This window comes from Astyanax mexicanus, unplaced genomic scaffold (genome assembly GCF_023375975.1).
Source record: "Astyanax mexicanus isolate ESR-SI-001 unplaced genomic scaffold, AstMex3_surface scaffold_31, whole genome shotgun sequence".
Classification (NCBI taxonomy): domain Eukaryota; kingdom Metazoa; phylum Chordata; class Actinopteri; order Characiformes; family Acestrorhamphidae; genus Astyanax; species Astyanax mexicanus.
The window spans coordinates 4,635,147-4,661,039 of record NW_026040041.1 but is presented as its reverse complement, the minus strand read 5'-3'; the positions used below and the strand labels follow the sequence as shown (position 1 = coordinate 4,661,039).

At 33.7% G+C, this 25,893-nt stretch overlaps 1 protein-coding gene and 1 long non-coding RNA gene across 2 annotated transcripts in view; both read right to left on the bottom strand.

Annotated features, from left to right (window-relative positions):
- The window catches only part of LOC111190568 (uncharacterized), a 285,381-nt gene that overhangs the window by 121,412 nt on the left and 138,076 nt on the right, over positions 1-25,893 (bottom strand). The gene's annotated exons all lie outside the window — the stretch shown is intronic.
- LOC111190065 (uncharacterized) lies at positions 23,449-25,783 on the bottom strand. The gene is made up of 4 exons (XR_007429851.1): positions 25,276-25,783; positions 25,090-25,155; positions 24,733-24,771; positions 23,449-24,387 (listed from the first exon to the last, which is right to left on the bottom strand). It is a non-coding gene; the product is annotated as an uncharacterized LOC111190065 (long non-coding RNA).

Genomic DNA, 25,893 nt, shown 5'->3' with positions numbered 1-25,893 from the left:
ACCTGGGCCCCAAAATAGCACCTGTGACGCAGGAGGGCTAAGAGCTGAGGGGGGCACATCTGGGACGCCAGGTGTCGCCGATGAGCTCTCTGGAGGTGTAGTGGGCTTGTCATCGAAACACCAGTGAAGGAGGGTGCCCACCTGATGACTCCAATGAAGCTCCAAACCCTATTGTTACACAGACAGCACCTTATTTCTTATCCTCCTACAGGTTACTGCATCAAACCACCTCAAATCTCAGGGGTGCAATCAATAAGGGATTGTGCAATCTAGTCCTATGTTAGAACTGAAGGAGATATAGTGAAGTAAAGCTCTACAGCTGTTTACTACCATTATAAATATATAATATATCGTCTAATCTACCTTTACAGAGTTACATTACAACACTCAGACTCAAGCTGTAGGTTTTATTTCTGTTGGTGTTCACTGTACAAAAAGATTTTTTGACTTTGTAAATATTAAATTAACTTTGTTATGGGTCAATTTGACCCATTTTAAAGTTTGAAGATCTAGGAAAAATAGTTAAAAGTATTTTTTTCAGTATGAAACTTCTTCTGCTTGTCTTAATTATATTAATCAACATATAATATGAAAATGGTTCATCTCACATATTTGCAAAATCACCCCCTGCAAAAACTAAAACTAAAACAACATTGCAATGTTTTTTTTTAAATATTGGATTTTTTCATATTGGTCATTCAAAAGTAATAAAGTAGTTTAACATTAAAAAAAAGTTTAAACGTATATTTTGTATGAAAAACGAGTGAATTATCCTATTTGAAGCATTATCTGTTAGTGGTAAGGAACACCACTGCACTAAATACTGATATAATATTTAGTAATGGAGTTAATAATTAAATATTCACACTGATTGTTAAAATTTTTTGGGGGGTTTGAGATCATCTTTTGAATTGTTAAACATGCCCCGGGTCAGTTTGGCCATTGCTGTCCCTGACAAATAAATATATTAAATAAATATATAAATTATATGCATTACTTTTTTTTTTTTTACAACATTTTTGTATTTTCTTTCTTTTTATGAGAAGCAAAACTGAAAGCTGCAAGTAAAAGGTCTGTTAGTAAAAGGTCTCGTCACCAGAGAATTTCACCGCATGTTTAGCGGTTAAAATGACTCTTAATCTATATATAAATTTATATATTTTTTCTGCCCTATTTAACATGATTTTCAAAGCGTTTTTTAGTCCTGTACAAAATTTCGAAGCATTTGTAATTTTATTTCCATCATAATATATAAGCAAACTTTGTCCGGCGCTCTTCATTTTATAGAATATCATGTGGTGCGACCAGAAAGACTTCTGCTTTGGGACTTTTATGTTGAAATCAATTTAAAGACAGGAAGTTGCGTCATTTACCAGTTTGCCAAGGACCAGCAAGAAAGCAGCAAGCAGGTTTGAGTAAACTCTCTGGTCCAAACCCATCTGGTCTTCTTCAAAAATTGACCTTTAAATATTTAGATATTTAAAATTAAGGTATTGACATTTCAGTTTCGTACAGTTTTATAATGCTAGATAGCCCAATTGTCAGCTAAATAAAACAATTCTGGTACAAAACCTTTTAAGTAAAAAAATAAATAAATAAGGAATCAGCTGGATCTGAACCCTATTGAGCTGCTGTGGAGCAGCTTGAGCAAAAGTTAAAGGCCATAATGCCTAAAGGCTGCCAGGCTGTAATTGCTGCAAAAGGTGGCTTCTGTGATAAAAGCAAAATTTGAAGTACACAGTTTTCATTTTCACTAAAATCAGTATTTTTTACTCTCTCTCTAATTTGATAACAATAAGAAATTAACCTTTTTAACAGCTGGTTTGAAGTTGCCACATTTGGATATCATGTGGTATGACTTAAAATAAAGAATATTAAGTTATTTCTAATTTAATGTCATTTGTATTTTGTGCAGCAAGTGTCTTCGCGTTTTATCTTTGTCGTCTTTATTTAAATTGGAATTTGAAAATATATATATTTATATATTTTGAAATATATAAATATATATATATTTCAAAATAATATAAAAATATTATTATATGCTTACCCTTTAAAAAAATATATATTTTCTGAAAGTACATTCTTTTTCTCTCTCACTCTCACACACACACACACACACACACACACACACACACACACACACACACACACACTTAATATATCTATCTATTAATATATACAGTGATTGTGTCCCACTTGTTGGTTCTTCATAAAACAATACAATTTCGTATCTTTATGTTTGAAGCCTGAAATGTGGCAAAAGGTTGAAAAGTCTAAGGGAGCCGAATACTTTTGCAATGAACTGTACATATATATTGTTGTTTTTTTTTTTTTTTTTTTTTTTTTTTTTAATGCAGCAGGTTGTACTAAGTCACAAGCTTGAATATTTGGACTAAAAATGGATCTCTCTTGTTTTGTTCTTGATCTCTTATCTTGTTAATTGTTCGGTTGTTTTTTGACTTGTAAATGAAGATGCATTACTTTATTGGGGCAAAACAATAAAACATTTTTAAAAAGTTGTTATAAAAACTTGTTGTAAAGTGTGTTGCTTCATAACTGAGTGGAAATTATATGCCATGTATTAACACCTACAGAAATGAATACTACAATACAATAAATACAATACAATAAATAAGCATTACTAAAGAATTTTTAAAAATACTGCTACTATACTACTATTAAGTAAATAATAAAAGCCGTGGGAGAATGTGGTGCAACATTGTTGTAGTAAAATCTACTAAGATACACAGGGAAAAAAAGTTTTTTTAAGTAAATCCTACTCCACATTTTATTTTTTTTCATTGTTGGATGTAGTTCATGTGATGCAATGACGACTTTTAATAGTAAAATAAGAAACACTGATTTTCATAAATGCCTTTTATAATACATATACAGTATATTGCCATGTCCAGTGCGTTCTATGCAATTCTGCACATTTTTGTAGAAGAACTGTAGCGACACCTGTTGTTCTTTAGGTGGAACTGCACCCAAAAACAGGTGTATATGAATAACTGGGTCAGAATTATCTTAGCTAAAAAAGATCTTAAGAACTGCACTCAGCTTTTATTAGAAAGCAATTTGCACCAACTTTTAACATTTGAATAATCATTTTGGTATAAAAGGATATTTTTAAATGGTTAAACTCATGAAATCTGATCCACTGTACACATTACATACATTAACTATATACAGTATTAACATTATAATAGTTTCTGTCTCTAAATTGGTTTCAACATAAAAGTCTTTCTTGATAGTTGCACCACATGATATTCTATAAAAATGGAGATTGTAAAAGTTTGCCTTTGCAATTTTGTACAGGACTAAAAAAACAGTTTTAAAAAAGCTTCTTTCCTGTTCTTTATATATTATTATATTATTATATATTTATTTTAATATTAAGTCAATGTTATTTATTTAATATTATTTCATTATACCTTTACGTTTTGCTTTTTAACTTTTTTTTTATAATTTTATTTCATTTTTTCCACTCATTTTCTGGTCTTCTTGAAAAATTTACCTTCAAATATTTAGATATTTAAAACTCAGGTATTGAAATTTGAAATTGAAATTGAATATAAAGATACATAGCTCAAATTTCAGCTTAATAAAATAATTCAGGCACAAAAACTTCAAAAATAATTCAGGGATTAAAAATTCAGTACACAGCATGAGCAAACAAGCTCAGATCTAATGGATCTCACAGCTGGCCAATCACAGCACAGCTCTGAAACATGTGGGAGGGGCGTCTGTGTTTCACCTGTGGAGAAGCTCCGTGATGATGGGAGAACACAGCTCCTACAGTCTTAAATTACCTCTAACTTTTATCCTCATGTTTGTAAAAACTCTTAAAACTAGAGTTTATTAATGAAATAGTTGCTTTTTCATGAATGGAAGTGGCTCAGAGCGCGGAATTACGTTAGTTTAGGTGAGGAGGGGGTTAAGTTAAGTTACGTTAGCTTAGCTTATTTTAGCGTAGCTTCGGTGAGGTGAGGTAACGTTAGCTTAGCATAGTTTAGCTTAGCTTAGCTTAGCGTATGTGAGGTTAGGTAGCTGGCGTTGAGACTGGGTGAATCCGGAGTTCTGTCGAATTGTCCTACCCATCGATACATGCTCTTCAAAGGTACTGCGCATGCGCTGACTCACACAATCTAATTATTTATCGTGTTTTTTATTTATATTTATTCTGTTTTAGGGGAGTTTATGTGCATTAAACAACCTGGACGCACTGTCATTGCACAAAAATGTAAATGGAACTAAAATTACAATTATTATCATAAATAAATACAAAATCAGTTTGTAATAAGCTGTATTTCTCATAACTTTGCCATGATACAATGATTTACACAATCCAAATCTAATAACGTACATCTACTGGAATGTTACTGGGTAAATACCCTAAAATAGAGCTTCTTTTGTATTTTTACACTTAAATATATATTATGGCAGCATGGTTCGACAAAGTAGGACAATTCGACAGAACAGTCTTGTTTTGTTTGGTTGTGACAGTGTGAAGAACTGTCCATCCCTAAAATTAGGGGAAATGTGCTGTTTAAATATGTATTAATTGGAATTGTCACTTCAGAACATTATAACTGGTGTGTATGTGTGTTTTTTAGCGTATGTATATAGGTGAATGCTTTATTTTATCATTTATTTTTCCACCAGCTATTTTTCTGTGATGTTTTTGTAAACTTCTAGAAACCTCATACACTTCATAAAATAAACATGTTTTCTAAAAAGTGTTGCAGGTTGTATACTTTCACATGTTCATATGAATATTATCTCATGTAGTAACTCTTTTTTTTATTTAGTCTAATTATCTTGAGTAAAAAAAAATCTAGTTTTACCAATGCTGTAAGAGATTTAACACGATTATTAAGAACAACAGGTTTTACTTTTATTAACAAGTAGAACAAAACAGAGCATTTTTAGAGCATGTCAAAACTCTCAAGAAGAAAAATACAAATTTCTTGCAATCAAAATACAAAAAGGAAACTAATATTTATTGACCTAAATATACCCATTTTTTTGCTGTAATTGATAGTGACAAAAATAGAAATACTAATGTGGTCTAAACATGGAAGATTGCAGTTTGAAAAAAGAAACATTAAACAAAAAGGTCAGTGTATAGATGAATAAAAAAGTAAGAGATATTTCAGGTAGTTGGTGTTACCAGTCTCTCAGTTAGTGAAATGGGGATCAGCTGAGTGCAGTATAAATACACCAGTCTGAAAACTCTCATCACTAAACTCTATTTAATCGATTGTGAGATTACTGGGACCATCTACCTGGACCTGAATAAGCTCAGTCACTTTATAGAGGTCAATATTTATGCATTTTAAAAAGAAACTCCTCTTCTTCAGGTGAGTTTCCTACACAGGAATGATGGATCACATCCATCACAGGCAATCTGAATGACTGAATGATTTCACTTCTCAAATATCACTGTGTTCATCTGATATATGATATATTTAACTGAAACTGTTGAAATCTGAAACAATGATTTATAAAGGAAAATAATACAAATTATATAAAAAAACAATAATGTTTCATACCACTGTATATACTGTATGTATGAGAGAAAGAAACATGGGAAAAAAGTTAAAACGAACCCACATGGAACACTGTTGTAGAAAAGAAAATGAAAGGTGGGCTACTCCCACCTCTCGTCCGGGGTACAACTCCCCTGCGTGTTTGTTTGATAGAGAGAGTCAGACAGGTGGAGTGAAGTTGAAAGCAAACCAAGTATTTATTACAAAGTACTGAATATTCAGGAGAACCCACACATGAAAGACCGTCTAACAGCCGTCCCAGTATAAGTTCTGACCCCCCTCTGATCTGACTCCATGTTTATACCCCAAATGACGTGAAACCTGCTGATGAGGCGTTGCTAAAATCATCTCATGTTAGTATGCATAATTTCACGTGTTAGTGTTCAAGTTTCACAGGTCTGACCCGACCACTAGTGTTTGGCCTTGATTGTGTCCAGCCGGACAGTGTGGTATTGTTTTAAGAATTGACTGGGTCCAGTCAGACAGTGTGATATTGTTCCAGTAATTAGACAGTGCCGCCCTCCCTATGTGCGCATGTCCTCCTCCCGCTTTGGTAGGTGAAGGACTTTGCACGCACAGAGAGAAAGGCCGCACTGTTCGTCCCGAAGTCTCCTTTGTATCAATTCAGTTCGTACAGAGTGCACCAGCTGATGATTGATGGCCGTTAGTCAGAAACATGCAGTGAACGAAATGCTTCAAGCATAAGCTACACAAGTCTCACAATAGATCTCATATATTATATGTTAATGTGTTAGTAGCGCGTGGTTAGACCGCCATACAATAGATCCTATGTGTTAGTAAACGCCTTATGTATCATGTGGGTTAATTTGTCATAATAGAGTCTGTGTTAGTCACATGCCTGATCAAACAATGTTTATCTATATATGTAAAGAATATATTGTGATTATTGGTTAGTCTTCTATATAAATGCGTATAAAATACACTGTAATAAAAATGATCAAATATAATGTGAGTATTGGTTAATGCTTATAGAATACAAGGTTTCACACAATGATTATGTAATTATAGATACTAAGTTAAGTAATCATAATTGAAAGATATTTGTCAATACACCCAAGGTAAAATAAACAGTTACTCTTCAACACCTTCCATATATACATACAATTTAATGAAAATGTAATGAAAATATGACCCCCTGAGATGTACAAAATTGAGGAATTGAGAATTGACCTGAGGATGACCCCTAAATTCTAATTTAATTATTGAATCTGTATTAAGACTGCAAACAGGAAGTGGAATTCAATTTAATTTAAATTAAATTAAAGGAACTAGAATCTGAATAACATTTATATTTAAAAAAAATCATAATACACAAAAGGTGTATTTAAAAACAAATCCTGCTGTATGATTGGACAGCACTTAATTCCCCAGAATACCCTGCTATATCCAATACGTTTGAAATTAAAATATTGATAATTTTTCATTTTTGAGGGAATGTATGATTAATGTTAGTATCTGTACTTTAATTTAGCAGATAAATGTATGTTAAATGTTAAATATATAAAGTGTCACAGTATCACTGATCTGTGAAAAGACTTAATTTCAATACACTTAAAGACTTAAAGACAATACAAATTCAATTCAACATCCCGTACAGTGGATTCAGTTCAAATTCATTCATTAAATTAAATTAAATTCTGAAATTCTGCACAGTAGACAGGGCACGTGCTGGTTGTCCCTCAGCTGGGCGTGAACTGTGTACAGTTTTAATACTTACAGACATTATAATACTTGCATTTTGTTAATATAAATATAATATATAAACTGTTAATAAAATGAAATGTAAAATCTGATATATTAGTGTTATAGTTAGTGTTAAAACTATGTGAAATGGTAGCTATACTTGAACATAAGATACAATATAAATTAAATTTAGGTAGTGTCGTTTAGAAACAGGATGTGGTGTATAATCTGCAGGATTGGGTGTTGAGTTCCAGTGGACCAATCAGAGATCAGTCTGCAGCATCACCACACCTTGCTGTCTCGCTTTCCACCAATCAAACGCATCACACTGAAACACACAATAAATCTGTTATAAACACCCACTATTTATTGATATTTTCTCTGGTATTTTTGTGTATATTTTTTTATACTATACTGTTGTTTATTTCCTTACACCCTGCACTGCTGTAACATTGCACATTTTTCCAACTTTGGGATTAATAAGGCATTAACATATTTTATCACATCTTATTACATCTTATCTTATCTTATTTTATCCACATGTGAAAAGTTACCATTGCTCCTCAGGTTCTCTTCGCCGCAGTTCATGCTTGACACACTTCCTAAAAACAAAATATCAGTAAGACATTGGAGTTACAGCAGACAGAAATGATCAATTCCAGAAAAATGTTTTAAGTAAGAAGTTTTGTTACCAGAGTCAGAGATGTTACCGCCCATAAGTTCTAGAGGAAAATATATTACTAATTACTAATATATTCGATTGCAAAAAGAAAGAGAGCAGAATAAACAGATCTGATTCAATCCAACAATAAAAGTGAAAATAAATAAAGAGTGAATACAGTAAATACTGTGCTGTACTTTAACTCTACTGTAGAGTTAGAAAAATTAACACCCTCATCATTGTGCTCTTCATCATCAAGAATAAATGCCTCCTCTGAGGAGAAAATGTAAGATAAAGGTTATTACAGATGTTCTGCAGTTTTCTTGCTGAATTTATCAGTCTGTAATTTACACTGCTCCAAATTTCTCCATCTGTTGTGCACAGAGTTGGGCGGTTTCCCTTGTTTACAATGTGAACGTGCTTAGCAACATCATAGCAACCACAATGGATACCATAGCAACCCCTTAGCAACCGCCTAGCAACTTCTTAGCAACACCATAGCAACCACCATGGATACCATAGCAATGCCTTAGCAACCACCTAGCAACACCTTAGCATTCACCATGGATACCATAGCAATGCCCTAGCAATACCTTAGCAACCACCTATCAACTGCTTAGCAACATCATAGCAACCTCCCCAGATACCATAGCAATGCCATAGCAACCATATAGCAACAGCTTAGCAATATCATAGCACCCACCAAGGATAACATAGGAATGCCTTAGCAACCACCTAGCAACACGTTAGCAACCACCTAGCAGCTGCTTAGCAACACAGTAACAACCACCACAGATACCATTGCAACGCCTTAGCAACCACCTAGCAACTGCTTAGCAACATCATAGCAACCACCACGGATACCATAGCAACACTTTAGTTACACCTTTGCAACCACCACAGACACTATAGCAAGCACCGAGCAACATCTTAGCAACGACCATAGCGAACGGTGGGAGGCATTTTAGCTGTGCAATCATCCTGCGTTTCCTTCAGGAAATGCACTTTTCTAGCTATTGTTATACTGCCCAACCCCAGCTGTACGGAACATGTATTACTTTAACATGCTACTGAATTTATGTACACTGATTTATTTTCAATTATTTACAGATGAAGAACACTAAAGTTTAACAAAGAACTACAATATAACATAATCAATGTAAAACTGGGTACTGTATAATAATGTAAACGCAAACCACACTTAATAACACAACATTTTAGAGAAATGACAATGACACTGACCCTGTGCATCGGGGGCCTGAGGAACAGCATAGGCGACCTGCCCATATCCTGCACCACCTGAAATGAAAATAAATAAATCAGTAATACACATGTAAACTGAATATGGTAATGAAATAACTACTTTGAACTGAATGTGTTCAGGTGTAAAAAAAAGGATTACCTTCATCCAACAAGATCATTTATAGTGGTATGCAAAAGTATTCATAACCCTTAAACTATTTCACATTTTGTCACCTTACAACCACAAACTTAATATGTTTTTATATAGCACATAACTGTGAAGTGGAACGAAAATGATGCATGGTTTTCCCATTTTAAATCAAACAAAAATCTGAAAAGTATGAGGTGCAAAAGTATTCATCCCCTTTTACTCTAAAAGCCCTAAATAAAATCCAGTGCAATCAATTTCCTTTAGAAGTCACTAAATTAGTTAATTAATCGTTATGCGTGGATTTCCACCTTGCAGTTGGTGGAGAACTTTGTGTGTTTTAATGAACCTGAGAGTGATGCCGTCTGGAATTTAGGATCCTGGTAGAGTCACCCATGGCGGTAAGGTTGAGAGGGAGGTTCCACAAAGTGCGATCCAAAGAAGACCTCAATGGTGGGACAGGTGAAGGATGATGGGTGCGTCACAATATAATAAAAAATAACTGGGAAGCTTAAAAATAGCCTGCCTCAAACATTCTTTCTGGATCACCGTGCCCAGAGGGATCACCACTTGGTTGATAAATCTGTAAATTTAAATGTAATTTTGGAACTTGGAACATCCGCACACTGATTGACAGTGCAACCAGTCAAAGACCAGAGAGAAGAACTACTTTTATCGCCAGAGAACGAAGGAGATGTCAGATTGACTTAGCTGCCCTTTCTGAAACCTGACTGGCAGATAGAGAACAAGATAAAAAGGAGAAAGGGGGTTACACTTTCTTCTGGAAAGGAAAAGCTGGTGATGAACCTAGAATCCATGGGGTCTGTTTTGACATTAAACATTTGATTATTAGTCACCTTTCTGAACTTCCCGTAGGCATCAGTGAGCGCCTCATGACCATCCTACAGCTTTTTTTTTTTATATAATTTTATTTCTATTATTCTCCCCAATTTACACGGCCAATTACCCAACCCACTCATTAGGACTCCCCCTATAACTAGTGATGCCCCAACACACCAGGAGGGTGAAGACTAACACATGCTTCACAGCATCACAGCGCTCTTGGAGGAAAGCACAGCGACTCGGTTCTGATACATCAGCTCACAGACGCCCTGTGCTGCAGACATCACCCTAGGAGTGATGTGGGGAGAGAGCGCCATCTACCCACCCGGAGGGAGCAGGGCCAATTGTGCTCCCTCTGAGCGCCGGCAGCTTGAACCATCCGACAGTTTTGAGTGCCTATGCCCCTACATTTGACTCAAGGGTTGGGAGGGACAAATGCTTCTGGAAGAGCACCCTTGGCAAAAAAGGCATTTTCAGGAAATGTGCTTAATATGACCATCACCAATAAACTTTTTCGCCAGAAAAACAAATATAAGGCATCTTTGAGACATCCCTGCTCTAAACAATGGTATCTTATCGATTATGCTATTGTACGAGCCAGGGACAGGCGAGATGTAAATATCTGCTGTTCACAGACACTCTTCATCCAACCTGACTGATCTTCAGCTGTTTTATAAAGAAGAATGGAGTAAAAATCTCAGTCTCTACATGATCAAAGTTGGTAGAGACAAACCTGAAAAGACCTGCAGTGAAATGAGGCTCTACTAAGTAGTGATATAGGGGGTCTGAATACACGTCACACTTTTCAGAATTTTGTATTTGATTAAAATTTTGTAAATCGTGCATCATTTTTATTCCACTTCTCAAAAATGGTTTTAAGGTGTGGAAATCTGAAAAAGCATATATTTACTGCCTTTCTGTATTACTGTTTATGTTTGAAGAGCCTGAGGGTGTATTCAGTGGTTTGAGTGGTGATCAGTGAAGATAAGTTTTTTGTACACTTCTACTCACCAATCATCCTCCTCCTTCTAAGAACAAAGAAGAGCACAGCCAGCAAAATCAGCAAGATCACAATCAACCCTCCAACTGCTCCTGCAATCAGTCCTTGTCCAGAGCCGTTATTGGGTTTTACTGCAAAGAGAACAGATCTCAACATCAATCACAGAGTTATATTTCTGCAGAAACAAACATTAACACAGAGCTACTGATTTTCTGATCCTGATTTTCATAACCTCAGAAAGTTACCAATAATAAATAATCAATAAAATAAACGTATTCTGTGAAAATAATGAACTAATACAACGTGAAATAAAATATTTAAAAATTTTACTACAGGAGTGAAACGTTTAATCCTTTTTAGACTTTCACTGAGAAAATAATGCCAGTAATAAAATGGAATTAATGGTTACAATCTGCAATAAGTGTCACCAATCACAGTTATAATTACCCCATTTCTTTATCACTGGTTTCTTGAGGGAGCTGTGATGCAAATAACAGTCGTAATCTGTTGGATCATCACCACTGATCTCCATACTCTTCCTCAGCTGGTAGGTTCCATCTTCATTGGGTCTGACTCCTGAAGATGTTAGCAGATGTTCAGGCAGTGAAGTACCGAACTTCCTCACACACAGTTCCACGTCTTTAGGGTAGAATCCCGTGGCCAGGCAGGTCAGTCTCAGCTTTTTTGAGTCACGAACAGATTTTGTTGCAAACACATAAACATCAGGAGGAGCTGAAAAGAGAAAACATTCATTTATTACTGTGCTTTCAGACTATTCCACCATTTCTGCAAAAAAATCCCATTCTGGAAAAAGGTTGGGACACTGAGTAAAATGTAAAGAAATAAAAATTAAAGCAGAATACAGTGATCTACAGTGATTTACAGTCGACCTAGAGGTTTTAGAACAACATCTGCTCCCATTCAGAAAATGCCTCTTTTAGGAAAGGCATATTTCAGCAAGACAATGCTAAATCCCATACTGTATCAACCACAACAGCATGGCTTGCAGAAGAAGACTACCAGAACTGTTTGAGATGTGTTGTTGCATTGAATTCTGAATGAGAGAAATTTAATAAAGCTGGAAAAAAATAAACTCACAGTGTTTTCTCAGTGTTTCTTTTCCGTACTCCAGAAATTTGATGAGCCAGTCCACACACTCTTTCTCCAGGTAGTCATGGGTGTTCTGGGTCAGATTATCCCATTTCCTCTTGGTTGGTTCGGCAGCTTGAACCGAAGCGACCCAGACCCTGTGCGAATTATCAAAGTAGAGAAAATCTGATCCATCATAACCGTACTCACTAATCCCTCTCAGAAACTTCACCTCTCCATTAGACTCCTCGACCTCACAGCCGTGTCTCCACTGAAGAACATGAAGATCTGAAATTTAATCAGAAAAAAATCACAATTACAGTACAGAACTTACATACGGTGGATAGAAACAATGAAGATCTGATGAATCACTAACCAGTGTTATTGTGTTTCATCCTCTGCATCAGAATCTCCACGTTGACCTTGAACCACTGTTCTTTACTCTTGCGAGACTGGGTTCCTTTTTCCCAGTAATCTTCCTGCAACTTCTCCATCATCCAGTTCTGTTTAGGAATCTTCTTCTGCTCCTTACTGTTGTAGTAGTCGATCTCTCGGTCATCCAGCAGCCCCAGAGCTGTGAACTGGTGGATTCCTGGTAGAGACACGTCTTTGTTGAGGGCGCTGTAAATGTAGTACAGGGAGTGTTTCTCTGGAGATAACACAAACAAAGCCAATTAGAAAATAAACTAATGCTATATGTATATATTTAGTAATCAAACTTAAATATAACTTAGAGTAATCAGTGTACAGCTTGTATAGCAATATGGATTTACTGAAAATAACTCAACACCACTAAACCCCTCACAGAAAACTTGTCCAATTCATGTCAATTCTCTCATGCTGACCACTGGATATTCAACATGGCACCTCATGGCAAAGATTTCGGAGAATTCAATCTAATCACATGCAACCCTGTCACATTTAATCCTGTCACATTCAATCTCATCACAATCAATCTGACACAATCAACCTTATCACATTCAACCTCATCATATTTATCCTTCACATTGAACCTCATCACATTCCACCATAATCACATTCAACCTCATCACATTCAACTTCATTACACTCTATCCTCTCACATTTAATCAGTGATGGGAGTAACGTCGTTGAAATAAACGGTGTTACTAACGCTGTTACTTTTTTCAGTAAGGAGCAGTGTTGGGAAGGTTACTTTTAAAATGTAATCCCTTACAGATTACTAATTACATCACTCAAAATTTAATTTGTAACGTAATCAGTTACATTACTTAAAGTGAGTTACGTAATCTGATTACTTTGGATTACTTACAATATTGTCATTTTTTTAAGCCTGAATGAATGTAGCAACCCAGGGCCGGAGTGGGCCCCTTTTTCAGCCCGGGTGTTTCATGCTCAAATCCAGCCCACTTTTTCCATGTAGCAGGAATTTGAATAAATAAAACAGCAGCTAGATCTTACAATGCCTTTTTACTGCATAAAAGTACATGTTGGTAAGTTAACAGAACACCCTTTACTTAAACATGTTTCATTCAAATTTAAATCAGATAAAGGTTTAAAAGGTAAAAATTGTAATTTTATGAATTAATATTACTTAGAAGTAGTGCTGGGCGATATGGGAAAAATCTTTTTTTATTTTTTATATCACAATAACGCTATATATCATGATATACCACATTTATATCAATCAATTATACATAAATTAACACGAAAATTAGGGTATTCAATCTTTAATTTTAGTTCGTTTTAGTTTTTCTTTTATTTACCGTTTTAATTAGTTTCAGTTAAGGAGAAGTTTCGTTACCAATAATACTTGGTTACTTACCTATCTGGTGATTATCATGCCATAGCTTTATATAAAATAAAAATAGTATTTAAAAACAGATGACATCACATATTTCCTGGAGCCCGACCGGTTGAGGAAAGTCATGCGCTCATCTGCGCGTTTGAAGCTCTGCAGGTGGATTAATGAGTGCGCGGCTTGCGGGGATCTGGAGCTAATTCTACTGCTTTGGGGCTGCGTGACGTTCAGTCTCTCAGCCTGCCAGTCAGACTACAGTGTCAGCATATAAATCACCTGCGTTTTCTTACAGGACAAACCATTCAAACATGCGGATGAGCTCTCAGCACCCGATTAAAAAAATCACACAGTGTCTGTCTGGCTTAAAATAATTAGATACAGCTATTAAATGAATAAATCAACATTCATTTAAAAGACCAGGGAGATGTTCTGTATGCTAACAAGCTAGAAGCTAATAAGCTAAAAACAACATTTAATACAAACAGAAAAATAGAAATAAAATCGGAAAATAACCAACTAAACTAAGCTCAAAATGCTAAAAGAAATATAATCTAACGAATTCTAAAAGATCAAAATGAAATAGTGAATCCTCAAAGCAGTAACTTAAAGACAGAATATAAAGCTTTACCAGATTCAAAATTATGAATCTTAATTCTAATAAACAAGGCTTATTTCGCCCTAAATGTTTATTTCCTGAAAGGACATACAGCTAAATAGGCTAGATACTGAAAAGCAGAGATTCTAGGCTTTAAAATGGCATATTGGGTGTCCATAATTATTCATAAACACAGCCAGATATTAATTATGATATATTTCTGGCCCGCGATGTGTATTGGGCTCTACAAAAATAAACTACGCTAAATCGACATTGCAAACGTTGCCCAATAGCTGACAATTCAAGATTATTTCCATATCTCTGTTTACCGGCTGCAGCTGGAGTCTGTCCTCTGGAAAACAAGCTTGTTAATTTTAAACATTTGGCAGCTTCTTCTTCCATCTTCTTTCTTTTTTTAATCTGGCCTTTTCGGCTCCACCTGGCCTCTTTTTACCCTCCATCACAGCCGACTGACGCTGCGTGCTATTCTGTTGCTGTATTTAATTTTATCGCTTCAGAAAAGATCACTCGACTCAACTCAAACATTTGGGTCAGGCTCCATTGCGCGGACTTGCACTGTCTGATTAACAGGTGAGGGTGTCTGACGTGACGCCTCACCAACATTCTGAGCAGGAGGTTGTGAATCATAGAATATTCTGATGTGATCCTCTCAGTAGAAACAGCCAATCGGCTGGCTGGTTTTGCGGCGCGGAGGGGAGTCAGTGTGCTGGTGGGGGAAGCCCCTCCCTCTCGCTGTGAGATTTAGCAACGGACCAGGCTGCACAGCAGCTGATTTTAAAACAGAACTGGAGATTTTTCTAAAAGAAAGGTAAAGGAGCTAACCATGTAAACTGAGGTGACACTGTTTCTGATAAAAACACACGTCTCTGAATCAAAACACACAGATCAAACCCACTGTGATTAATAAACTGCAGCTGTGTTAGTCAGTTAGTTTAACTATGGAATTAGATAGATAGGGAGTTAAGGTTTAAGAAAAATAAATAACTATATATGTAATGTTCCACTTGCCCTGATGTACCTGATCAGCTAATCACTATTTCATTTTCAAACTGTGTTTATTAATTTAAGATCTCAGGACTTACTCTAAGCTATAATGAACGATAATTCATTTAAATAACTAGATATCTAGAAGCTGGATGTAGAGGATAGCCAGAATTTAGTACAGTACTTTATGTTTGTAGTTTAAAGCTGTTTCTTAACCCTGATCTCTGCCCTGAAATAGTGTGTTTTCCACCTGATCCAACTGATAAAACAATCCTTTACTGAGTTTACCTGTTACAATCCCTTAGCCCCCTATGGATTCTGATTTAATTATGTATATCAGCAGTTGACTAGACACATCATACCACCACTTACCTTATTAAATGCATTTAAAGCAGAGAAAGCTCTAGAATATGCAGAACAGTGGGAGTATGCAGTAGAATATGCAGTATAACATGTAAGAACAGGGTTGAAAAACACTGCTGTAACCTGACTTCTGTTCATTTGTACTTCATAGTAGGACCACAGTAAGACCACATGTCCTGACGTCTAACGTTTATATTAGCTTTTGCCAAAAATCTCTATCAAATGTAAAATTACATTCTTTTTCATAAAAGGACACCATCATAAGAATTGCTCTCAGTAGAAAAAATGAAAAGTGCAGGACCCAATGCTACTGTGTTTTTAAAAAGTGGAGAAAATATAAATATACAACATACAATAATAATAATAATAATAATAATAATAATAATAATAATAATAATAATAATGACCAAATCTGTTATTATTTTAAATATTAGGTGATAACTGATCAGTTCTTGTAATATGTATATAATTCACGTATAATTTTTTAAGGGGGTGAGTAACACAAAAGTATCGCAATTATATCTTTTACTGGTAACTAGTTACTTTTATAGTGGAGTAACTCAGTTACTTTTTGGAGAAGTAAATAGTAACTATAACTAATTACTTTTTCAAAGTAACGTGCCCAACACTGCATTTAGTCGTACCACATTCAAGCCCATCATATTTATCCCTTTCATATTCAACCGTATCACATTCAGCCTCATCACATTCAGCCTCATCACATTCAACCCAGATGTAATCCTGTTACACATTTATATCCAGGAACATTTCTTGCTCTGGATTAAACCCATGTTTAGGTTTATGAATGAACTGTATCAGGTTTTATAACCTGCTCTTGAGGAAGTGATACAATATCTATTCAATGATGTGCTTCAGCTCATACCTTAGTCTGTGACATCATCACAATACAAATTCAGAAGTGCAGGAGAGGCTTTCTGAATGCAGGATGTATTAATCAGTATCATAGAGTCCTGCTTTTAGAAGTAAGTGTTGATTTTTAATGTTTGGTGTTAATTACCCTGAAATAAGAAGATTAAGAATAAGAATTTTTTAAATATCTAATTATATTTTATAGAGGTGAATTCATTTTTTCAAAGTTTTAACTAATCAGATATACAATAAAAAGGTTAATTACCACAAAATCAGAAAGGAAGATTTTCATATCTAATTCTATTAATGTTATAGGTATGAATTTCTTTTTTAAAGTCTTAACTAATCAGCTATCAGATAAAATATTCAAAAAGTTAATTACCATAAAATCACAAAGGGAATTTCACATACCTATTTATGTACTTTTTATAAGGGTCAATTAAAAAAAATCAAAGTCTTAACTAATCAGCTATCAGATAAAATGATTAAAAAAAGCTAATTTGCCTAAAATCAGAAAGAAAGTTTTACATACTTAATTATGCACTTTTTATAAGGCTGAATGTTTTTTTTCAAAGTCTTAACTAATCAGCTGTCAAATAATAATACAAAAGTGAAATACTATAAAATCAGAAAGGGAGTTTTACATACCTAATTATGTACTTTTATAATGCTAAATTATATTTTTCAAAGGCTTAGCTAATGAGCTATCAGATCAAATGATTAAAAAAGATAATAAAAATGAAATCAAAAGTATGTTTTTCATATCTAATTCTATCATTATAAAGGGGTGAATTCATTTTTTCATTTATTACATACCTAATTATGTACTTTTTATAGCTGAATAATTTTTGTCAAAGTCTTAACAAATCAGCTATCAGATAAATTGATAACAATTATAGTTATATAAAATCAGAAAGGGAGTTTTCCATAACTAATTCATTATTTTATTATGAAAATTTATAAAGGGTGAAATATTTAAAAAAGGCTTAACTAATTACCTATCAGATACTTTTGGGGTTTTTTTTATCTAAAAGGCCCAGATCCACACACTGTCCTGTGTTCTCTCAGGATATTCAGTATAAGCAGGATTTTAAAATAAATTACACTGATAAAATACTCTGATTTTAAAGGATCTATTAAACAAATACATGGTTTTGTATTTGAGTGCTGAGCTGTTTTAATAAAATGAAGAACCTCCATGATTCAGCAGTTTGTTCTATAGCGGATCATGTTTGGAAGCGTCCAGTCTTCTGATTAATATCTGTGTATCAATAAATATTCTGATTGATACTTATTGATAATAATGGTGGATGGTAATAATTACTAATTAAATATTTACTATTTTACTTTCTTTTTCTCTAATGCACACACACACACACACTCTTACCTGCGAGTGTAGCGATGAATACTGCAGGCAGTAGAAGAACACACACTGCTGTTGAGACCCCCATCTCCTCCTTCAGATCTTTAATTCAGTTTAAATTCATTAAAATCAGATTTCAGTAACTAAACTCCAGCAGATCAGCGCTGCGCTTCTTAAAAAAGATCGATCTTTAGTTTAGATTTATGAACAACTTATGAACGACAGTTTTGCGCCTGTTTACCAAAAAGCCTTCTTTATCTTCTTTATCTCCAGAGTTAGGCTCCGCCTCTTACCTGCACAGAAAACAGACCACCAGGTGAAACCTGAGCCTCCCGTTTACACCGGGGCTTCTGGAACATTCAGAGATGTACAGTAAGGAAGTAGAAATACTTCACTACTGTACTTAGTAAAAAGCTGTATCTGTACTTTACTGGAGGAGTATTTTTTTCTCCTACTTCCACTTTTACTTCACTACATATTTTTCCTGAGTTTAATGTTTTTAGTCTGATATATTTTCGCGTGCTGTCTCGTTATTTGTTACTAGGGGCGTCACCAGTTCTTTTTAGGGGTGATGATATACGCTCTCTCCGCTGAGCACGCACGCGCATGCAGGTACACTGTATTAAACAGCGCTCTTTATTCTGCTATTGACTGACGTGATGTCCCACTCCCGATACCTCCTGTGTCCGCGTGCATTAAAATCTAAAGTATAGTATTTTACGACAAAGTGAAAAATATTTTTGTATGCATTTAAATACTTAAAGGGCTTCTAAATGTCTAGAAGTAATGCATTTAATGAGTAAATATAACTGATCATAGTAAAACATCTGTAAAATCCTGTTTTTTCAGTTAATGCTGTATTTGGTAAATTATACAGTAAAATCACCCGTGTTAAATAAACACTGTTAGCGTTAATTTAACACTGAAAGAGTGAAATATAACCCTGACATTGTGATTTGTCTTAAAAAGAGACGCTGTTCATTTATACGCTCAAACGTTTTTAATATGTTGTGGTTTTGTAAGTATTAATTCCATAACATTTTTAAATTAAAAGATAATAATGTAATACAATAAAAGTAAAGTAGTTTATTGTGCCAGTAATAAATCAGAATGACCATTCTGCTGTTCTGGTGTTAAATCAGAGATTAAAATATTACACTGCATGTTTTAATGCTTATAACTGAACTAAAAAGCTTCACAGGAGCTTGAAACTCAAGCGGTAGATTTGTTTTAATATCTGTAAATAAATATATATATATATATATGTATATATAACGCTCTCTCCACTGAGCACGCACTATATTAAACAGCGCTCTTTATTCCCGATACCTCGTGTGTGTGCGTGGCCACTCATAGTCAAATAAGGTAAAAAGGTAATAATAAATAAACGATATTTCATTGGTCAGTGTGAGCAGATGCCATAAAAAAATCCATCCTGAGTTTTGAGTGGCTTTCCACTTTTATCTGTTTAAATTAGACCATATCACGAAGCTTCAGAAGGTCATTTTTGATAGAAATATTTTAAAATGTTGTATTTTCTTTGCCTGCTGAAACTATGTTTATGAAGCAACACCTGTGCCCCCTGTACATCATAGTTTATGTGGGCGGGCTCCACCCACCCTAAACCTCTGATTCTAGAAGTCCCCTCTGATTAATAAAATTATAAAAATGTTGTAAATCATTCTAAACCCACATTATCACTAAATGCAGACCGGTAGATGCTCTGCACTGTCACCAGGTTTCTATACTTTTACTCAATTCTGGATGTTTAGTAATTTATACGTGTGGAAGCATTGTAACCCATAAGAACCCAGAGCCATTGACATTTTGTTCTAGAAATGGTGATTTATGAACCAGATATATGAAAGGTAAAATCTTTAGCACCCTCTAAAGCACCACACGCATTTATTTCCCCACGTTATATAATGCTGTCTGACTTTCTTTGTTCTATCTTTGTTCTATCTTTGTTCTATCTTTTGATATCAATTTATTTTATGATTGAATATTAAATATTTTATTTACTCTTTATTACCACTGATCATTTATTTTAGTTTTTACTTTAATACTTCCATAAAAAACATTTTAATGTTTACTGATCATAAACCAAGAATACCCCACTGTTACTTACAGTAAATCAATTATTATACCATTAAAGTATCATTACATAAATACTTATTTAAAAGACCAATACCAGGTATTTCATTTATATACAAAATCTAAAGTATATTATTTCACTACAAAGTGAAACATTATTTTTCATGCATGTAAATACTTCAACGCAAAGCCTTCTAAATGTCTAGAATTAATACATTTTAATGATTAAATATAACTGATCATAGTATAATGTCTCTGATATCCTGTTTGTTCCAGTTAATGCTGTAGTTGTTGCTGTTTAATCTGGTTCATGTTGTATTTGGTAAATCATGCAATAAAATCATCAGTGTTAAATCAACACTGATTGATATAAATTATTTAATCTTTTTATTTATCTTTATTTAATTTTATGTTTTTATTTCATTTCATCCTTTCATTTGTTATTTGTTTTGTTACTGCTTTTACATTTGGCCTTTTAGCTTTTTATTTCATTTATTTCTTCCTTTTATTTTTTATTTATTTTAGTTCCATATTTTTATAATTGTGGTAATTGTAATAAACAATATAATATTGTTTACTGTGTTTATATTTTATTATTCAATGTATTTATCTCTTTGTTTTATTGCTTGATTTATTTTTTTCTTAATTAAATCGTATATTGTTTGCTTGTTTTATCATTTAAACTTAATTTTCAATCCTTTTGATTTAGTAAATGCTCGGCTACATTGAAAATGAGGGTTACCCTCAATGTATTTAAAGAGTGGAAATAAAGGTTGATTGATTGATTGATTGCACTCTTAATGTTTCCTCTGTAACATTAGACAGGACTTCTTTTTTGTCTTTAAAGAGATAAAGGTGAAAAGAAGATCACTCTTATCTGTCAGGTTAAATGAACTTTATACAGAATGTGAGCTTCAGGTACACAATGAGAGATTAGATCATTCTTTAAAATGTTCTAAGTCCATTTATAAGTAGAGAAATTTATTATTCTTATATATGGACTCCACAGCTTTAAACTACACTGGAATTAGAATAAAAATATCCATCAATCAATCAATCAACCTTTACTTAAATACATAAGGAATGGATTGTCAAAGAAAAATGAAAAAACAGCATTTTAGTAAGATATATAAGATATGTTAAAACAAGATGTAAAACAAATAAGATAAAAATAGGAAATCCTAAAGTCATATGTGGGAAAATCAAATGTAACAACAATGATAAGAATGCAACTACAGATGAATAAATAAAACTAAGCACTTAAAAAAAATGTACTGCTATCTATTGGAGGTGTTTCCCACTCCTCCATGCAGGATTCTTTCAGTTGGGTGAAAATTAAGCTTTAGATTTTGGACGTATGGACTCCCTCAAGTTTACTCTGATACAGTAAAAAAAAAATCATACTGGGTTGTATGATGGAGAGCCCCCTCTGATACAGTAAATAAATCATACCGGATGTATGAAGAAGAGCCCCCTTTGATATGGTGAGGAATTCATTCTGGCTGTATGATGGAGAGCCTCATTTAATACAGTGAGGAATTCATACTGGATGAATGGTTGAGAGCTCCCTCTGATACAGTAAAAAAAAATCCTACTGGACCTATGTTGAAGAGCCCCCTTTGATACAATAAAGAAATCATACTGGATGTAAGATGGAGAGCCTCCTTTAATACAGAGAGGAATTCATACTGGATGTATGATGGAGAGCCTCATTTAATACAGTGATGAATTCATACTGTATGTATGATAAAGAGCCTCATTTAATACAGTGATGAATTCATACTGGATGTATGATGGAGAGCCTCATTTAATACAGTGATGAATTCATACTGTATGTATGATAAAGAGCCTCATTTAATACAGTGATGAATTCATACTGTATGTATGATAAAGAGCCTCATTTAATACAGTGATGAATTCATACTGGATGTATGATGGAGAGCCTCATTTAATACAGTGATGAATTCATACTGTATGTATGATAAAGAGCCTCATTTAATACAGTGATGAATTCATACTGTATGTATGATAAAGAGCCTCATTTAATACAGTGATGAATTCATACTGTATGTATGATAAAGAGCCTCATTTAATACAGTGATGAATTCATACTGGATGTATGATAAAGAGCCTCATTTAATACAGTGAGGAATTCATACTGGATGTATGATAAAGAGCCTCATTTAATACAGTGATGAATTCATACTGGATGTATGATAAAGAGCCTCATTTAATACAGTGATGAATTCATACTGTATGTATGATAAAGAGCCTCATTTAATACAGTGATGAATTCATACTGGATGTATGATAAAGAGCCTCATTTAATACAGTGAGGAATTCATACTGGATGTATGATAAAGAGCCTCATTTATTAAAGTGAGGAATTCATACTGGATGTTAAACTGTAAATTTTGTGTAAAATTATTGTAACAATTCTCATTTAAAATTAAATAAAGGGCACAAATCACATGTTTAGCATTTGTTCTTTATTACTTCTCTTGAAGTCTGCATTTAGAACGTACATTTTAAAAATTCTGCATTTCAAAGCCACTTCAAAAATTCTGCATTAAAGCAGAATAAATATTAAGATCTGAGTGCAAATAATGAATGACCCCATATCTAAAAACAGTGCAGGTAAAAATGCAGATTCCATAAAGTCAAAGTCTGTATTTCAAAAATTATTATTACAATGCACAAATATATACAGAAATACAAACTAGATAACATACAGCATAAAATAAAAACTATATAACATACATTGTCAATAGAAAATACAAACATTTAACACAAAATACACAGTAAAAAAATAAGATAAAAAAAGTTCACTGCACCGTTTCTAACTGGAATAAATGGAACTATCTGAATTTTAAAGGGAAAATATTCTACCTGTTTTTATACAAGTTAGTATAGATCTACGGTCTTTATAACACATGTTCATGAAGTTCTTTACACAAAATCACATAAAGATAAAGATAAAGATCTCAGCAGCTCTATTCTATATATAATCTGTCTATTAAGAAGCACAGCATTAGTAGAGTACAGCGTATTAAGAAGATATGTGTGTATATATATATATATATATATATATATATATATATATATATATATATATATATATATATATATATATATATATGTAAGCAGTGTCCAGTGCTTTTACATTCAGTTACTTTCCAATTAAGAAATAGAAGGGGACCAAATCTCAAAAGCTTTGAGATTATCTGTTAAAATAAATCATATTCTCTATAAGTGCAAGATATTTGTCAGTTCGTTTTCAGCAGCTCTATTCTTACCAGTTCCAGTTCTTTTCAGAACGAGCCGTTTAAGGACTCTGACACTTTTATGCAAATAAGCTTTTGCAGCACCTCGTCCATCCTAATGTTTATGCTGAGCGTTTACCACACTTGAAAATGACAGAAAAAAAACATCTTATATGTTTCCATATTAGAAATATATGACATCACAATAAGGGAGGAGCCAAAGAGCTCATAGAAGCAAATTATTCTTATATAACTCTTTCAGCTGATTCACAGAAAACGGAAAGATTTTTTGGTGATTAGAGTGTTTATAGTGTTTTTTTTGGGGCAGTGGAGACCCAATAAACACTCGTCTCTTTTGCAGATAAAACTCAGTTCAGTTAATTAAACTTAAGAGGAGTGAAGACATGTAACGTTAATCAAACATTTGTCAAATATAAAGAATAAGTTTAGCTTTTGGTGTGTTTTTGTCCATAATTTGAAAGTGAAACTAATGTCAGTTAGTCAGCAGCTTTATCCGTTCTAGCTGGTATGAATGGATACTGCTGAACATGTTCCAGTCTGGTTATATTCTACTGTCAGTAACTAGTTAGAGGAGCCTCTTTCAGGGGGATTCTGTTAACAGTGTTGCGATACTTTTCTAGATGGACCAGTACAGAGTTGGTCAGTGTGTTCAGTTCATGGATGTGGGCAGGGTTTAAGAGATAATGGTGATTTATGGTGTTGGTGGTGATGCTGGTATTGGTGCGAGGCACTGCAGGTGAGTAACGGATCTTTCACTGAATCTCCACTTCTTTACTCATCATTTCTCCCAAAAGCTGCAACAATAACAACAACACACAAAGTCTAATTTATAAATATAATCATGGGGCAAACTAAAAAGATAAAAAAAAAAAACAGTAGACATAAAAGTACCTAAAAATGAAGCTTTTAATTTATGCGTTTGGATAATCGGATAGTTTGATAATTGTTTTTATTTGTTTTTTTGTCCTTGTGTATGTGACTGTACATTTTATTCTTGGCAATATTTTCTGAAGCACTTTGTCTTTAACAATTTATTTTACTTACTTTTACTCACCAACAGTGCACAATATGAGATTAAAGTTTAAAAATATATTTATTCCGTTAACTGTGTTTTTAAAGAAAAAGAGAAGAAGAATTACCCAGATTGGGAGTGGAGACATTCCTGGAATTCCAGCTTCCTATAAAACATTAAAAAGTTACATATTAATATTACATATTAAGTAATATGCGTATGGTTTCCAAAACTCTGTATTTAAACAACACATCACTTTTAAATATAGAAGTAATTCTAAATGCAAATTCTACACTTTGTTTGTTGAGCTCCTTAAAACCCTTAACTTTCTAAACAGGCTGTTTCTGCAGTGATGCCTCAGGGACAACTTGGGAACACCCACACCTGCATACGTTGTGAGGTGTTATCTTGTGAGTAAGGTTAAACACTGGTCTGTATTCAGTGTTTATTGAATGTTCTGGTTATATTATGGTGATGAACTCACGTCTGCCTGGAGTCAGTCCTGCAACCAGTCTCTTCTGACCTTCATCATCATCATCATCATCACCAGCTAAATAAAAAATAATATTATTTATTTTCTACATTAGTGATTTTTAAGAGCATTGTTAATCTCAGTAAAAAATTCACTGAACAGCAGCTACTAATATTATAATATAATAATTAATATTACCCAGATTCGGAGGTAAATACATTGATTTACTGAATCTTTCTGTAATGAATAAATAAACATTTATTAAACAGCAGGAGGAAAGATGAAGATTAAAATATAACATTTTACTGATCAGAGTTGGTGCTTATATTTAAATATCTGAGGACAATTTTAGAAAAATATTAGGACAATTTTAAGGCAATTGGTGGACAATATTAGGACAATCTGTGGACAATATTAGGACAATCTGTGGACACTTTAAGGACAATCTGGACGACAATTTTAGCACAACTCTAGGACAATCTGAATTACAATATTTTTAGGAAAAATTTAGGACAATATTAGGACAATCTGAGTACAATGTATTTTATTCACTATATGAGACTTTTTCCTATAAAAATTCAGGAATATTATTTCTCCTGATGAGGAAACAGTATTGATTAGTTGATTGTTTTTTACTCCGTGTTTGGTAAATGTTCTCTTTAAGATCAGGTGATGAACTTACGTTCCGCTGAGATCAGTCTGTTCTGAGCTTTATCATCACCAGCTGATAAAGAAAAAAATAAAAAGATAAATAATGTATTTCTTTATTTCATTCAGGCAGAAATGAGAATATTGTTTTTGTTTTTTTGTGATATA